This window comes from Ornithorhynchus anatinus, chromosome 1 (genome assembly GCF_004115215.2).
Source record: "Ornithorhynchus anatinus isolate Pmale09 chromosome 1, mOrnAna1.pri.v4, whole genome shotgun sequence".
NCBI lineage: Eukaryota > Metazoa > Chordata > Mammalia > Monotremata > Ornithorhynchidae > Ornithorhynchus > Ornithorhynchus anatinus.
In genome coordinates this window covers 142,870,671-142,889,036 of record NC_041728.1, presented here as the reverse complement: position 1 = coordinate 142,889,036, position 18,366 = coordinate 142,870,671, and positions in this window count along the sequence as shown.

Sequence of the window (18,366 nt, the reverse complement as noted above, 5' to 3'; positions counted from 1 at the left end):
CTGTATGCAAAGCACTGTATTAAGAACTTGGGAGAGTACAACACAACAATATAGCAGACACATTACCTGCCCACGATGCACATCAAGCATAGGGAGCACCATAAATGTGTAGTGTAGTAGTAATAGCATTTATTAAGCACTTATGTTGTGCAGGGCACTGTACTTACCACTGGGAAAAAGTATACAGTTGAGAATTAAACATGGAGGTGGAGTTGGACTGTGTCCAACCTAATTATCTTGGATCTACCCCAGAGCTAAGAACAGTGCTTGACTCATACTCAGCGCTTAGCAGAAACCATCATTATCATTATTATTATTATCATCGTCATTATTACAAACTTGCAAGCACTGTGTATGAGCCTTGATGGGGCAGGGAGCAGGGATCATCTTTCTGCCATTAGCTTGCAAGCACTTAGTGCAATGTTAGATGCTCAGGGAGCTTGAAGTGAGTAAGACAGTTTGATTGACAGAGGAGGAAGGGCAGGTGGGGGAGGGAAGGATGCTGCAAGGCAGTCACTGAGCAGAGGGGTTAGGAGGACAGAAGCCTGCTGCTGCTTCTGCCTCCGCCACCGCCTTGGGAAGATCACAATCACTAATAGTAGGAGTAATAGAATTTATTAAAGGCCTGCTGTATGCAAAGTCCCCCTCTCAGGGTCACACCTGGAGAGTTTTCAGTCCTCTACCAGTCTCAACTACGGGAGGGAGAGTCAAGCAGAGCCATACCTATTCCATTTCTAGCTTGGGCAGTGGCTAGCATTTGGTAGGCAATCTGCTACAAGTCAAAACTCACCTGTTCTGGGCAGCAGCTGCACGGAAGAAAGACGAGGATGGTGACTCGAGTTGACTGCATGGAAGGAGGCAATGGTAAACCACTTCTGGATTTTGACCAAGAAAACTCTATGGATACACTACCAGAATGATTGCAGACGGACACAGGGCAGTCTAGGAGATATGTGTCCATGGCATCGCTATGGGTTGGAGACGACTCAATAGCATAAGACAAGACAAGTATGCAAAGCACTGAGCTAAGTGCTGGGAAGGAGTCCATGGATAAGAATTAGATATGGCCCCTGGCCCTAAACCTGCTCACCACCTAAACATAGGGTGAGGAATGTTGGTTGGCAATGGTCACATAAAGAGAGGGGAAGCAATCAAAAAGCTGAAAAATAATAATCATTGTGATATTTGTTGAGTGCTTACTATGTACCTGGCCTGTACTAAATACTGGGGTAAATACAAGTAAATTGAGTTGTACACAGTCCCTGACCCACACTGAACATAATTTTAATCCCCATTTTACAGATGATGGAACTGAAGCACAGAGAAGTTAAGTGATTTATCCAAGGTCACACAGGAGGCAGGTGGAGGAGCTGGGATTAGAACCCAGGTCCTTCTGACTCATTCATTCAATCATTCAATCGCATTTATTGCTCTCATAATAATCGCATTTACAGGCTCTCATAATATCCCGGCTGGATTATTGTGTCAGCCTTCCCTCTGATCTCCCTTCCTCCTGTCTCTCCCCGCTCCAGTCTAGTCTTCATTCTACTTCCTGGCTCATCTTCCTGCAGAAATGCTCTGGGCATATCACTCCCCTTCTTAAAAACCTCCAGTGGTTGCCTATCAACCTCCACATGAAGCAAAAACTTCTCACTCTAGGCTTCAAGGTTCTCCATCACCTTGCCCCCTTCTACCTCTCCTCCCTTCTCTCTTTCTACTGCCCACACCGCACGCTCCGCTCCTCTGCTGCCCACCTCCTCACTGTCCCCCGTTCTCGCCTATCCCGCCGTCGACCCCTGTCCCACGTCCTCCTGCTGTCCTGGAATGCCTTCCCTCCTCTCCTCCACCAAACTAATTCTCTGCCCCTCTTCAAAGCCCTCCTGAGAGCTCACCTCCTCCAAGAGGCCTTCCCAATCTGAGCTTCCCCTTTTCCCTCTGCTCCCTCTGCTGCCTCTCTGCCTCCCCTTCACCTCCCCTCAGCTAAGCCCCCCTTTCACCCCTTTACCCTCTTGCTCCTCCCCCTTTCCCTTCCCCTCCGCTCAGCACTGTGCTCGTCCCCTCATTTGTATATATTTTTATTACCCTATTTATTTTGTTAATGAGATGTACATCCCCTTGATTCTATTTAGTCCTATTGTTTTTGTCCGTCTGTCTCCCCCTTTTAGACTGTAAGCCCGTCAATGGACAGGGATTGTCTCTATCTGTTGCCAAATTGTACATTCCAAGTGCTTAGTACAGTGCTTTGCACATAGTAGGCGCTCAATAAATACTATTGAATGAATGAATGAATTTATTGTGCACTTACTATGTGCAGAGCACTGTATTAAGCACTTGGAATGTACAATTCATCAACAGATAGAGACAATCCCTGCCCAACAATGGGCTCACAGTCTAAAATGGGGAGACAACAAAACAAAACAAGTAGTCAGGTTTCAATGCCATCAAGATAAATAGAATCATAGATATATACACATCATTCATAAAATAGAGTAATAATATGTACAAATATACACAAGTGCTTTGGGGAGGGGAAGGAGGTAGAGCAGTGGGAGGGAGTAGGGGGGATGGGGGGCGAGGAGGAGGGGCAGAGGGAAAGGGAGGGCTCAGTCTGGGAAGGCCTCCTGGAGGAGGTGAACTCTCAGTAGGGCTAAGCTTGTACTTTATCCTCTAGGCCACACTGCACCCAGGAAGGCAAGGGCAAGATTAAACACTATAGAAGTAACAGAACATTGTGTTTTTTAAGTTAAAAATACCAAACAAAGACCTGTAGGTCCCTGGGTATATCAGTCAGGAGACAAAGTAGCTGAAAACTAGATAAATGGCTACTCTAGAGACATGCTCCAGGGAGCCAAAAAAGGTCACATTAGAGACTTAATGATAGTAATGCTGGCATTTGTTAAGGTATTATTATGGGCTGAGCACTGTTTGAAGTGCTGGTTTAGAAACAATTTACTCAAGTCTATCACAAGGAGCTCACAGTTTAAGGGGGAGAGATAATAGGCATTGGATCCTCATTTTACAGATGAGAAAACTGAGGCACAGATAAATTAAGTGACTTGACCAAGGTCCCACAGCAGGCAAGTGACAGAACTGGGATTAGAACCCTGGTCTCCTGACTCTTGGGCCTGCACTCTCTCCACTAGGCCATACTATTTCTCATGGCTAATTTCATTTTCACTATGTTCCTAACTCCAGAAAAATGCTTTTGATGATCTGATGGCAAATGAGGTTTTTCTTACCTTTCTCCCCTAACATATTTAATATGGCACTCTATGCTGCAGGTGGGTTTTTTTAAAGCTTCTATTCCCTCTTTTTTTGCCCGGTGATTTAGAATCTGGTATTAAAGGGACCGAGGAGGCTTTTGGTTCCTGACTTCTGGCATTGTAGAAAACAGCACAGCACATGAGAGAATATATGTCCCCAGGGCAGAAGAAGAATAACTAAAGATTTTTCTTTTCAGTCACCCATATCCCCTCCCCTCTTCCTAATGTGAAAATCCTCCCAGGGCTGAAATTCTTCCAGAGAAATGTTTTCCAAGCTGCAGGGATCCTTGACCCTTTGAACAACTGCAATATCTGTTTACTACCAAGTCAGATGGATCGAATTGCGCTGTCAGGAAAATTGACCTCTCCTTTGCAGTCCTGCTTCAACTGTGGACATAAGGACACCATATACAGTAAGATAAAAGGCCAAGAGGCCCCACTACAGGGTAGCATTTCTTTTTGAAATAAAGATGTCAAAGATACACAGCAACTTAACTCTCAGCAAAAAACCTTAAAAAAAAAACCAAACCAAGAGATGAATTCTAGGGCCAGTACTGTGCCATTTATTCCAGGAGGAGGTGCCATGAAATTATTTAATAGGCTCTTCAATTGCATGTTCCACTAAGGGTTAAATCTGAGTCTTCTGCATGCTTTATTAAGACATATTATGCTCTCTTATTAAAATGCAGTTTGGAACATTCACTGTCCATCACCTGATTTTCCAAACCCTTTTTGTGACTGTCATTTCTTCCCCAGATAAATACACCACTGTGGAAAAAATAGCAGAGAGAAAACGATACCAGCAACAGCATCATCATCAGACTAATTTACAAATTGGCTTATGATCTTTGCATGCCTCTGGACCATTTAGCGGCCTTCAACCACCTTATTTTGTTTTTTTAGGATTCTCTAAAATTTTTGAACATATATTGGTGGTGACAATTCACCCCAGAGATCATTTATGCCTCTTTATGGGCAACTGTCAAGTCTCTGGATATTAGGAACGCAGCCATTTCCAAACAGCCCAACTAAGAAACATTTGCCCTGTTCTCATTTACAGTGACAAGCTCCAGCAGCCACAGAGCGACGTGATGGCATAAAGTCAAATTCTAAACCATCGGATGGTCAGAGATTGTCCTCCATATCGCGGGCTCAGTCTTTCGTATTAAGCCGGTTTCTGAAAATATCTCTGACAGATGCTGCTAGGCCAATAAAGCTCCCCCAGCTGCAGCTCTAGACAAATCCAGGAACTGTTGTTTATTCCCCTTTCGCAGCCGTCTGAGTCCTTGTGACATCGCCCAGGGATCGGTTGCCAGGCAGCAGACAGTGCTCTGAGGAAAGAGGGAGGGGGATGGGAAGTGGGCTGAATCGGGCTGGGGTTCAGGAAACTGCTGAATCAGAGTTTCCTCTGCCAGCCACAGAGGCTTCTTGTTCTCCTCGCAGAGTGAGTGAAGGCACCGAGCTTTGAGAGGAAAAGTAAAAAGGAAATGGTGGAAGGCCGTTATTACCCGCTGTGTCCACAGTGTTCCTTATTTCGTAGAGAAATGGTTTCGGCACCTCTTGTCATCCTGAGCTCTGCACTTCCCTGGAATTCCAGCTGCAGTAAAACATGGAGCCGGGAAAAAGATTTACTGCTCTCAGTTGCTGGCTGGCTTTCCGGCTCCCAAATAATTGGGCCACAGGATTCAGTGTGAGGGCTGCACTCGATAAATACCATTGCCTGAATGTGGCCCCTCGTGTGGCTAGTGGCTAGTTGAGCGAGACCATGTTATGGCATCCTAAATATGACTCCCCTCTGTGACCTTTCCTGGGCAGGAGAAAATGTTAGCAAGAGCCCTTTCTCATAGTCTTCAAAGTCCCTTCCTCCCTGCTACCCGTACTCCTACACTGTGTTGTATATAGCCACTGCCAGCCTGCCTGGTAGCCACCCTACCTACGACCGGTTTGGGCCAGCTCCAAGGAAGACAGGCCCTGAACTTTTCTAAAGGTGCTTGACCATTCTGGTTAATCCGATGGAACCCAAATAGAGGCTTGTTCTTAACAAACATCCTATATACTGCTGCATCTTTGCGAGACAACCAACAAGATGATTCTCATTTAATTATCAGGCATCATATCTGGTATTTAAAGTGGCAGTGGCTTGACTGAGTTATTGAGGCCAACACATATATGCTACACTTGACTCCAATTCCAAAAATCTCCCACAGCACACTGGTTCTTTTTTATTGTGTGTGTGTTTTATGTTATTTGTTAAGCATTTATTATGTACCAGGCACTGTACTAAGCACTAGGGCAGATACAAGGTAATCAGGATGGACCTAGTCCTTATCCCAGATCAGGTTTACAGCCTTAATACCCATTTTACAGATGAGGTAACTTAGGTATTGAGAAGTTAAGTGACTTGCCCATGGTCACACAGTCGACAAGTAGCAGAGCTGGGATTAGAACCCATGTCCTTTTAACTCCCAAGTCGTTGTTCTTTCCACTAGGCCACAGTGTTTCCCAGTGCTGCCTTCCCTCTGCAGGTTTTGTCAGGGAACTCGTTTCTCAATTCATTCCCCCGTCTCAAAAGTCCTCCTTCCTCAGCTACAGCAATGCATGTCTCTTGTCCATCAGAGCCCTTTTAAAAACCCACTTCCTCCATGAAACTTCCCATGATTCATTTATCTACCATCTTGGTCATGCCTTTCCCTCAGCCACCTCAGGTCTTGCAATTTTCTGTTTTCTAATGGATTCATTCATCTCTGCTAGTTACTTCTTTTCTAGTTTTACATTCTTATAACCCTTATATATGGTTCCATTTTTATAAGTTGGTTTTCCCTATAGATAGAAAGATCTCTGGGTGACGACAGAGGTCAATGCACTCTTGTAGATTCTCAAGGCCCTATTCCAGTGCTTTGTCTACAGCAGGTGCTCAATAAATATTCTAGACAATGATGATAATGATGATGGGTTAAGGGGGATGGGGCACTGATAATTGGTCCCCTCCATGCCCAGAATTAATTATTCTGGTTAGTCTCAACAGAGGGTGGAGGTGAGTAAATCTGGCAATCATTCCCTTATCAGTTCTACACTGGGCTCTCACCTACTCTGTTTTCCCCTAGAAGGAAAGGATGACAATGCCACCAAATACACTATTTTAGCAGCAGTCCCAGCATCTTAAAGTACACTAAGATCTGATGAAGAATGTGGGTTGGTTTAGAGGGAAGTTCTTCTCTCTCTCTCTCTATCTCTCCCTCTCTCCCTCTAGCCAGGGTCATTCAAAAAAATATTTGTCTAGCATCCTCCTTACCTTGAGAGAGAGACAAACCCATTTTGTATCAGAGGATTAAAGTCTAAGCAATATCCAACTGGGAAGGTATCAGTCAGACTACAAAATACAGTGGAAACTTTTACCACCTTCCTGAAGAAAGGCTAGAGAGCCGACTGTAGAAACTATCATGGGATCTCATTGTTCTGCATTGCTGGCAGAATCTTTCTGGATCAACTTCTGAAGAACATCATTAGTCATGTACTCTCAGAGTCACAGAGCAGCTTCAAACCACAACAGGACACAGCAGGTACAATCCCTGCTGCATCAGAATCTCTCAGAGGCATTTGACACCATCTGTGAAACTGGGCCCTGAAAACTACCAGAAATGTTTGTTTTGCATGAGAAGTTCATTCACATCTGAACATTATATGGCTAGCTGGTTGCAGGTACTTCTCAAATCATTTCCCTTCACTCTTGGAGGAAAGCAAAGCTAGGAATGCTCAGTTCCATGTACCCACATATTTCTCTCCTCTAATGTTGATCTACTACTATACCTCAGTCTCATCTGTCTCATCACTGACCCTTCACTTATATCCTCCCTCAGTTCTAGAATTCCCTTCCCCTTCTTATCTGACAGACCACCACTTTACTTACCTTCAAACATTAATTAAATCACATCTCTTTCACAAAGGCCTTGCTTGACTAAGGGCTCATTTCCCTTCCTTGCCCACTCTTCTTCATCACCTATGCACCTGGATCTGTACCCTTTAAGCTTTTGATACTCTCCAATCCCCAGCCCTCTAGCTCTTTTGTACTTATCTTTACATTCTTCCAATTCCCCTATCTGTAATTTATTTCATTGTCTGTCTCCCCTTCTAGACTGTAATTTTATTTTGGGCAGGGATCATGGCTATCAACTCTGTTATATTATAGTGATCAATCAGTGGTATTTATTGAGTAATGAGTGGGTGCAGAACACTGTACTAAGTGCTAGGTGAATACAACAGAGTTGTTAAACATGCTCCCCCTCTCTCAAGCCATACTCTCCCAGGAGCTTAGTACTGTACTCTGAATACAGTAAATGCTGAATAAATACCACTGACTGATTTGAAATACATATCAGAAGAAATGCTAGGGATCGTGACTACCAACTCCATTGCATTGCTCTCTCTCAAGTGTTCAGTACAGTAGTACAGTGCTCGGCTCACATTAAGTGCTCCGTAAATAATACTGATTTATTGATATACATGGCATCAGACATGAGGTGAGGACTTTTCATCAAATGTTTTGTACAGTGGGGTTCTGCAAGAATGCCACCCCCACCTGATAAAAGAGCTGAGTGTTTTAGGCCCAGTCTAGTTCAACCTTATTTCTGCAGCTCTGCTCAGGGATACCGAAATGAATCCCTTACGGATCCCCACCTCCCCAGACATCCCATCCAGTCCATCAGCCACTCTTAAACTGATCTGATCTGATCTTTTCCCACTTCTTCATTTATGTATTCACTTTGTGGTCACACTTGTTGCTACTAGCTCTCTCCATTTTCCCTCTTGTTTCCTTTTATGTAGGTTATCTTTGTCTGCCTGGCTCCCTTATCTGGTTTTTTAAATGGTATTTGTTAAGCTCTTACTAAGTGCCACACCCTGTACTAGGCACTGGGGCTATGCTGGGGTAGATTGCAAATAATTAGATCCCACATGAGATTCACAGTCTAAGTAGTTGGGAGAACAGGTATTTTTAATCCCCATTTTGTGGATAAGGGAATTGAGGCATCAAGAAGTTAAGTGACTTGCCCGAGGTCATGTAGCAGACAAATGATGGAGCCAGGACTAGAGCCTGTTGTAGGCAGGGATTGTCTCTCTTTATTGCTATATTGTACTTTCCAAGTGCTCAGTACAGTGCTCTGCACACAAAAAGCGCTCAATAAATACGATTAAATGAATGAATGAAATGTTCTCTGAGTCCTAGGGCTTTACTCTTTCCATTAGACCACACTACTTCTCTGATGATGATAATAATGATGGTGATGATGATAATGATGAAGAATTTTACCTTCTGGCCTTTAGCAATCTGAGAGCAGCATCCAAAGCTTTGAATACAGGAGCTCCTATATGCAGATGGCTGTGCTGTTTAAACACTCACAGACTGAAGAAACAATCAATTAGTCAGTGGTATTTATTGAGAGCTTACTGTGGACAAACAGCTGTACTAAGCAGTTGGGAGAGTACAGTACAACAGAGTTGGTTGATATGTTCTCTGCACACAATAAGTTTACAATCTAGAAAGGACAATCTGTTGACTCTAAGCTTCTTCGCAAAATCGGTAAAGCACCACTGACTCACAACTGGCCTGAAGAATACCAAGGTTGTGTACCATCCTGCATCTAGCAATTCTAATGCACAATCAACAATCTTCATTGGTGACATACTGCTGAAAAAAATCGCTAACTTCTGTTATCTAGGCAGCTCACAAGAGAGGAAGTCAGAAAAACAAATCAAGGAGGCTAGTATGTCTCGAGAAATTTCCTTTTTACCTCCATTTCACAAGTACGTAAATGGAGCCTCAGTGTGATAGATTAGCTTGCTCAAAATCACAGGTAACAATAAATCTTAGATGTACCTAATTCATATTGAGGTATATACTAGGAAACCCAAATTCAGGAGTGGAGGTTATGAGGGATGGAGTAGAGAAAAACGAGGGCAAGAGGGATGCTCATACCCTGCTACAGTGTATGAGGGCATTTGTCCTAGACGACCATGGGCAAGTTGAGCAATAGCGTTTTGAAGACCAATTTGGCTCCTTTTATGCATGAACACAGTTCACTAAGACTAATTAATGAATGATGGTATTTGTTAAGCACTTTGTTCTATGAGCTTCCCCTATCCTGAAAGAAGTGCAGCTTGGTGAGGGGATCGGGGATGGTAGGGGATGATGAGAGGGATGACATCAAAAGGAGAATAGGAGGAGAAAAGGCATATACACTACAAGTCCAGCCTGATTAGCTCAGGATAGGAAGTCTGGAAATGGACCACGAGAACTCCAGAACAAGGACCATTTTCTGAACAGGATCCCTGGAGACTGCTCTTTTTCAGCAAATCTTCACCCTACCTATAAATAGTGCAGAAACAGATATCTAGAGGGTAGGAGAAGAAGATTTGCAGTTTCTCTATTTAGCAGCTAAGGACACTACCATGCTTATCCATTACCCCTGGATAGCCTGCTCATTCAGAGGATATTGGGAGCAGCAGAAGCTGCACCAGCACGCTTGGGTTTAAAAATAACTTGCTGGGCTCCATTTCCTGTCACTATGTTGAATATGGAAGCCTCTGAATCAGGAGGAATTGTGGTTTCCTCAAGAAGGAATTGAAAGCACATAGTAACAGGTTTCTGCTAATGAGTGATGACATGATGAAAATATTGGTTTTCAAAACTCCAAATCTGCTGGCAACCCTATAGGATTCACAATATAAACACAATTCTTTGTCTTTTCTTATGACCTGGCTCAACCTGAGGCCCGGGATTTGAGAACATGCCTTGTGTCCCACGAACCCATTTGAAATGTCTGGGTTGCACAGAGAAATCCGTTTTGGTTTGGGAACTCATTTCCTCTTGGCACAGTCAGCTTGCTGGGGTTTTTTTTGTTGTTGTTTTTCAAAAACAAATCCAGAAGCTTCTGGAGTACCAAGGACTTTTTACTGTGCCGTATTTTAATGATTTAAATGCAATGAATTAGGAACACATGGATGCAATTCCCCTTAAAATACCCAGGGGTTTAAAACTATAATGGAGAATGTGTATACGTCTTCATTCCTTGAATGGACTTCCTTTTGAATTTCATTCACTCATTCAATCATATTTATTGAGCACTTACTGTGTGCAGAACACTGTACTAAACACTTGGGAGAGTACAATACAAAAATAAAGATGCACATTCCCCACCCACAGTGAGCTCACATTCTAGAGAGGGGAAGAAGACATCAATATAAATAAATAATTAGAGATATGTACATAAGTGCTGTGGGGTTGGGATAGAGGCAGAACAAAGGGAGCAGATTAAGGTGACGCAGAAGGTAGTGGGAAGAAGATGAAAGGAGGGGATCAGTCTGGGAAGGCCTGTTGGAGGAAATGTGCCTTCAATAAGGTTTTGGAGATAATGAGAGTACTTGTGTTGGATGTAGGCTAGGGGTTGGCAGCGAGATAGGTGAGATTGAGACACATAGGAAAGGTTAACATTAGAGAAGCAAAATGTGTGGGCTGGGTTGTAGAAGGAGGGTTGTGAGGTGAGGTAGGAGACAACTAGTCAGACATAAAGAGGTGATAGACCCAAGACGAAAAACTCTCCCCTTGACCCAACTCTACTGCTCAGGGAACAAGCACAACTGGGAAACTAGAATTAGAATTTAGAGCCAGAACCTCTCTAAGAAAATGACTAAGTTCTGAACTGAGTTCAATGTACTGTGCTTTAAAGAACCACCCAGGGATACCACGTGAGACTTATTTCACTTTAATTCATTTATTCATATTTATTGAAAGCTTACTGTGTGAAGACCACTGTACTAAGCTCTTGGAAGGGTACAATATAACAATAAAAAGACACATCCTGCCCACAGTGAGCTTATAGTCTAATGGGGTCTATAACCATCCTGCATGAGAGGGAGGGTGTCTGGAAGTGAGAAATCAGCAGGTGCAGTATTCCCGAAACAAACACCTCTCAAGCTCAGCCGGGGGGGGGGGGGGGAGGGGGGGGTAGTTTAAGAAGTAGGACTACTGCCAGTTGGTATTCTTGTATCTTTAATATAAAAATATCATTATTATCACAGTATTTATAAAGTCCTGACTATGTGTCAAGCATCATATTAAGCATTGGGCAAGATACATGTTAATCAGGTTGGACACAGTCCCTGTAGCATACAGGGCTCACAGTCTAGGGAGTGGGAGAACAAATATTTAATCCTCATTTTACAGGTGAGAAAACTGTTGCATAGAGAAGTTGTGAGCTTTACCTAAGGTCACAAAGCAGGTGATTGGCAGAACAGAAAGTAGAACCCAGGTCATCTAATTCCCAGACTTATACTAGGTCACTATGCTCCTTGCCCAAACCAAGCTCTGAGTGGCTCCATATTCCTCTCTCTGCTTCAGTCCTATGTTCTTCAGGGGCTCATGTGTGGCCTTCAAGCTTTTAGAATTTCTCTACTCCTGAGCAGTCACTTCTGAAAGCCTGGGATACCAACAGAGAATCGTAAAAAGCAGCTAACTGCCCTGCAAGCAACAAGAGCAGCTCTGGAGTGACAATAATAATAATAATGATAATAAAAGTGGTATTTGCCAAGTGCTTATTATGTGCCAGGCAGTGGGGGGATATGAGCAAATTGGGTTGCACACAGTCCCAATCTCATATAGAACTCACGGTCTTAATCCTCATTTACAGATGAGGTAACTGGGGCCCAGAGGAGTTAAGTGATTTGCCCAAGGTCACACAGCAGACAGGTGGTAGAGCCAAGATTAGAAGACAGGTACTTCTGACTCCCAGGCCATGGCCACTAGGCCATGCTGCTTCTCTTATCTTTCAAGGCAAGACCCCTAGTGGAGAAGAGATGGTGGTCCCTGAGAACTCTGCCCACCCATGGCCTTCGATAACAGTTTGAGAACAGTGACTAGAAAGATACCTGCACACCTCTGGGTCTCTTGGAGCTGCAGTAATGTTCTGAGTCCTCACACCCTTTATTCTTTCCTTGACCCAATCCCATAGCACTCATATACACATTTGTAATGTATTTATTTGTATTGGTGTCTTGACCCTCTAGACTGTAAGCTCACTGTGGGCAGGGAATGTGACTATTGTTGTATTATACTTTCCCAAGCCTTAGTACAGTGCTCTGCACACAGAAAGCACTCAATAAATATAATTGAATGAATGAATGAATGAATACTCCTCAACCTGCAGTCTCCCTCCTTGCTCCTTCCCAATCAATCAATCAATCAATCAAGAAATTGTATTTATCAAGTGCTAACTGTGTGCAGAGTACTGTGTTAAGTGCTTGAAAAAGTATAATGTAACAGACAGAGTTGGTAGGCACATTCCTTTCCCACAACAAGCTTATAATCTAGATGGGGAGACAGAAATTACTGAAGCAGGGTTAAGGATGTGGGAGCTGTCATCATGGTTGGGGTGAAATAGAAGGGAGAGAGAGTAGAGCAAAGGCGGGCAGCAAGTCTGGGAAGTTCTCTTGGAGGAGATGTGCCTTTAATAAGGCTTTGAAGTTGGGGGATAGTAATTGTCGGATTTGAAGAGGGAGCACATTCCAGGCCAGGGGCAGGACATGGGCAAGGGGTCAGCAGCAAGACAGGAGAGATCAGGTCACAGTGAGAAGGTTAGTACTAGAGGAGCAAAGTGTGCTGGCTGGGTTGTAGAGGAGAGTGGCGAGGTGAGGTAGAAGGGGGCAAGGTAGGTGAGGTAGGATGGGGCAAGTTGTGAAGTGCTTTAAAGCAAATGGTGAGGAGTTTTTGTTTGATGCAGAGGTAGATGGGCAACCACTGGAGCTTTTTGAGGAGGCTGGTGAAACATCCTGAACGTTTCTATAAAAAAATGGCTGGGTAGCAGAGTGAATTATATGGACTGGAGTGGGGAGAGACAGGAGGCTGGGAGGTCAGCAAGGAGGCAGATGCAGTAATCCAGGTAGGATAGGACGAGTGATTGTATTAATCTGGTAGCAGTTTGGATGGAGAGAAAAGAACTGATTTTAGTGATGTTGTCAAGGTGGGACTGACTGGATTTAGTGATGGACTGAATTCATGGGTTGGATGAGAGAAAAACAAAAGATAACACCAAGTTTACAGGCTTGTGAGACAGGAAGATTGGTGGTGCCATCTACAGTGATGGGAAAGTCATGGGGAGGACAGGTTTCAGTGGGAAAATAAGGAGTTCAGTTTTGGATATGTTAAGCTTGAGCTAGACATCCAAGCAGAGATGTCTAGAGATGTCTTGAAGGAAAGAGGAAATGTGAGACTGTGGAGAGGGAGAGAGATCAGGGCTGGAGATGTAGATTTGAGTATTATCCACAAAGAAGTGATAGTTGAAGCCATGGGAGTAGATGAGTTCTCCAAGGCAGTCTAGGTGTAGATGGAGAATAGAGGGGACCCAGAAGTGAACCTTGAGGGACCCCCACAGTTAGGGGGTGGGAGGCAGAGGAGGAGTCCATGAAAGGGACTGAGAATGAATGGACAAAGAGATAAGAGGAGAACCGGCAGAGGACAGTCAATGAAGAAAGGTTGGATAATGTTTCTAGGAGAAGGGGTGGCCCACAGTGTCTTAGACAGCTGAGAGGTCAAGGAGGATTAAGATAGAGTAGATGCCATTGGATTTGGCAAGAAGGCGATCACTGGTAATCACTGGTGAGTAATAATAACAATAATAATAATAATTGTGGTGTTTGTCAAATGCTTACGATGTGCCAGGCATGGTACTACATACTGGAGTAGATACAGATAATCAGGTTGGTCACAGTACCTGTCCCACGTAGAGCTCACAATCTTAATCCCCATTTTACAGATGAGGTAAATGAGGCACAGCAAAGTGAAGTGACTTACCCAAGGTCACACAGCAGACATGTGGGGGAGTCAGGATTAGAACTCAGTTCCTTTTGACTTCCAGGCCTATGAGGGAGAGGAGGAGGGCAGGAGAAGAGGAAGGCAGGAGCAGAAATAAGGTCCCAGACACCTGCCACGTAGCATCAGGAAAAATCTCCTTTCATCCTCTCACCCAAGCAACACAGCCACAACCTGAGACTGATTCCCCATAGGGAGATATGGGATTTTGCTCCAAGCAGAATCAAGCTGCATGCACCTATCCCATGATATCTCACTGCCACTCCCTAGAGGTCTTCAAAAATTGGACTCCCCATAGAACAACAGTTTGGCTTCAAGTCCAATGTATTCATCTTTAGAGCAGGAAGTAATCTGGGCTCACTCACTGAACTAAGCATCTGGGCTACGAGTGTCTCTTAGCCAGTTAAAGCATTAGACCATACTCTGAGGGAGAGAAACAGCATGGCTCAGTGGAAAGAGCATAGGCTTGGGAGTCAGAGGTCATGGGTTTGAATCCCTACTCTGCCACTTCTCAGCTGTGTGACTGTGAGCAAGTCACTTCACTTCTCTGTGCCTCAGTTATCTCATCTGTAAAATAGGGATTAAGACTGTGAGCCTCACATGGGACAACCTGACTACCCTGTATTCATTCATTCATTCATTCATTCATTCAATAGTATTTATTGAGCGCTTTCTATGAGCAGAGCACTGTACTAAGCGCTTGGAATGAACAAGTTGGCAACAGATAGAGACAGTCCCTGCCTTTGACAGGCTTACAGTCTAATCAGGGGAGACAGGCAGACAAGAACAATGGCAGTAAATAGAGTCAAGGGGAAGAACATCTCATAAAAACAATGGCAACTAAATAGAATCAGGGTGATGTACATCTCATTAAACAAAATAAACAAAATAAATAGGGTGGTAAAGATATATACAGTCGAGCAGATGGGTACAGTGCTGAGGGAGTGGGATGGGAGAGAGGGAAGAGGAGAGGGAAGGGGGGAGAAGAGGGTTTAGCTGCGAAGAGGTGGGGGGGGGGTAGAGGGAGCAGAGGGAAAAAAGGGGCGAGCTCAGTCTGGGAAGGCCTCTTGGAGGAGGTGACTTTTAAGTATGGATTTGAAGAGGGGAAGAGAATTAGATTGAGGTGAGGAGGGAGGGCATTCCAAGACTGCGGGAGGACGTGGCCCAGGGGTCGATGGCAGGATAGGCGAGACCGAGGGACGGTGAGGAGGTGGGCAGCAGAGGAGCGGAGCATGCAGGGTGGGCATTAGGAAGAGAGAAGGGAGGAGAGGTAGGAAGGGGCAAGGTGATGGAGAGCCTTGAAGCCTAGAGTGAGGAGTTTTTGTTTGGAGTGGAGGTTTATAGGCAACCACTGGAGGTGTTTAAGAAGGGGAGTGACATGCCCAGATCGTTTCTGCAGGGAGATGAGCCGGGCAGTGGAGTGAAGAATAGACTGGAGCTGGGCGAGAGAGAAAGAAGGGAGATCAGAGACACAGTAGTCTAGCCGGGATATAACAAGAGCCTGTAGCAGTAAGATACTCTGTATCTACCCCAGCGCTTAGAACACTGCTCTGCACATAGTAAGTGCTTAACAAATACCAACAACAACAACAACAAAAAAGTCATTAAACTACAGACATGACCAGGCCAATAATGCTATAACCCAAGACTCTACCTTCCACTGTGGTTTGTCTCTACTGGAGGAGACAGACACAGAAATTTTAAAAAAGTATTTATACACAGGTTCTGAGAATGGACAGAAAGAAACACATAAATACAATCATAGGGACTTAAGTGCAAGAGGAGGCTGTAGGGCTAAGAAGGATCAGATATTGGCAATTAGCTATTGAAGGAGGTGAGATTTCAGGAAGGCTTTGAAGGTGAGAAAGCCTGAGATGAGACGGATGTGGGAGAAGAGTCCCAAACCTTGACACACCATGGGCAAGTTGTCAAAGGCAGCAAGATGAGAGCAGAGTATGAGGGATGAGTACCAGCAGAGTGTAATAATAATTAACAATAATTATGGCATTTGTTAAGCGCTTACTATGTTCCAGATACTATAATAAGCGCTGGTGTGGTTACAAGGAAAGCGGGTTAAACATAGGCCCTGTCAATCAATTGTTCATTCATTCAATCACATTTATTAAGTGCTTACTGTGTGTAGAGCACTGTACTAAGCACCAGGGCTCACAATCTCAGTTTCCATTTTACAGATGAAGTAACTGAGGCGTAGAGAAGTGAAATGACTTGTCCAAGGTCACAAAGCAGACAAGTGGCAAATCAGGATTAGAACCCAGTCCCTCCCAAATCCCAGACTCTTGCTCTACCCATGACTCCAGGTTTCTTCAAGAGAAGAGAGAGTGAGGAGAGCAAATACAGAGGGGAAGATTGCTGGTGAAGAGAACTTTGGAACCAGTAGGAAGGAGTCTAAGCTTGTTGGAGAGGGAGGTGGGATGTCATTAAGGAGGAGAGAGAGATGTGTATTGAGCATCATTTCAGGAAGATGATCCAGGCAGAGCAGAGAGCATGGACTGATGAGGGAGAGTAAAGTTATTGCCTTGCCAAATGTAGATTGTATCTATAAATAATGATTGACTCTCTGTTGACTGTGATCAAGGTAAGTTTCTCAGGCTCACGTTGGTGAGCGATTAATTTCCGAGCACGTCCCCTCCTTTCTAAGGTTCCACCACATGCCAGAATTTGGAATGGGCCCAGAATGTTAATTCTATGTAATGTATTCACTTGATCTAGATAGCTTCCTTAGCCCATTCTTCTACCCTTCATACAAATTCCTGAAAACACTTTATTCTCCACTTTTTTTAACTCTCTAACCCACCCACTTTATGGCTTTTTAATATTTCGTTTGAGGCTTTAAAAATGTATTTTGTCTATTTGTTGTTCAATTACCAGTTAGATTTCAGACCCTCAAGGCATAGACTGCACCTAGCCCTGTGTTCTATACAGTGCCAAACACATTATTGGCACTCAATAGAAACAAATAATATTATCATTGTGGCTACATAGCCTATCCAGCCTCAAGAGTCAGGAGTTCTGAATTATCTCTGCAGTGTTCCTGCCTTGCTCTGTAAACTTCGGCAATCCTTCATTCCTCTGAGGTCCAGATTCTTCATCTGTAAAATAAGTATAGGAATACTGACTAATCTCACAGGAAATAACTTTGTTTATGACCATATAGCAGTTTGAAAGTGGCAAATGTTATATGAAAACATGCAACAGTAGTATTTTCACTAACACATAGGATCTCATAGATCCAGCATGATAACAATGATATTTGTTACGCAATTAACTTGAGCTAACAGCTGGGACAGATATAAGATAATGACATTGAACACAATGCCTGTCCCACATAATAATAGTAATAATAATGATAATTATTTGTTAAGTACTTACTATGTACCAAATAATGTTCTAAGCATGGGATTCATAGATTCATAGTCTACATAGGACAGAGAACAGATATTGAATCCCCATTTACAGTTGAGGAAATTGAGGCATAGAGAAGTTAATATTTGCTTGAGTACACAAGTGGCAGAGCTGGGATTAGACCCCAGGTCCTCTAATTCCCAGGCCCAGGCATTTTCCACTAAGCCAAGCTGCTCCTAATAATAAAAAAATTAATTATCAAGCATTTATTAGGTGCCAAGCCTTATATTAAGGGCTGGGGAGATATAAGATGATCAGGTCAGTCCCAGTCCCAGTCCTTCATGAGGTTCTCAGTCTTAGTAGGAGAGAGAAAAGAAATTGAATCTACAATTTTCAGATGAGGATACTGAGGCTCTAAGAACTTCAGTGATTTACACAAGGTCACAATAAATGCTTCTTTAAAAGTCACTGCATTCAAGGTAACAAAACAAAAAACAAATGGCATCATTTTGCAAGAACTAATCATTGGTATAAAAATAAATCATGCTAAGAATAAGCCTTTGTCTTGGAACTTTCCAAGGGAAATTTTGAGATGAATTCTTCACTGAGGTAACGACCATAGTAGCTTGATCCAACTGCACTCTCACAAGCACTTAGTTCAGTGCTCTCCACAAAGTAAGCACTCAACAAATTCCACTGATGTTGATAACATTATCTTATTACTAGCATGATATGGGAAAGTGGTGAGGGGTTACTTTACTAAACCAAGGTAAAGGCCTTCCCAGCCCCATCCTCATTCTGTCCTATCATTCTTACTTGTAAGCAGGGAAAAGAGCAGTTTGGACCATGTACTTACCTCTATATGATATTCTGAGGAAGGTC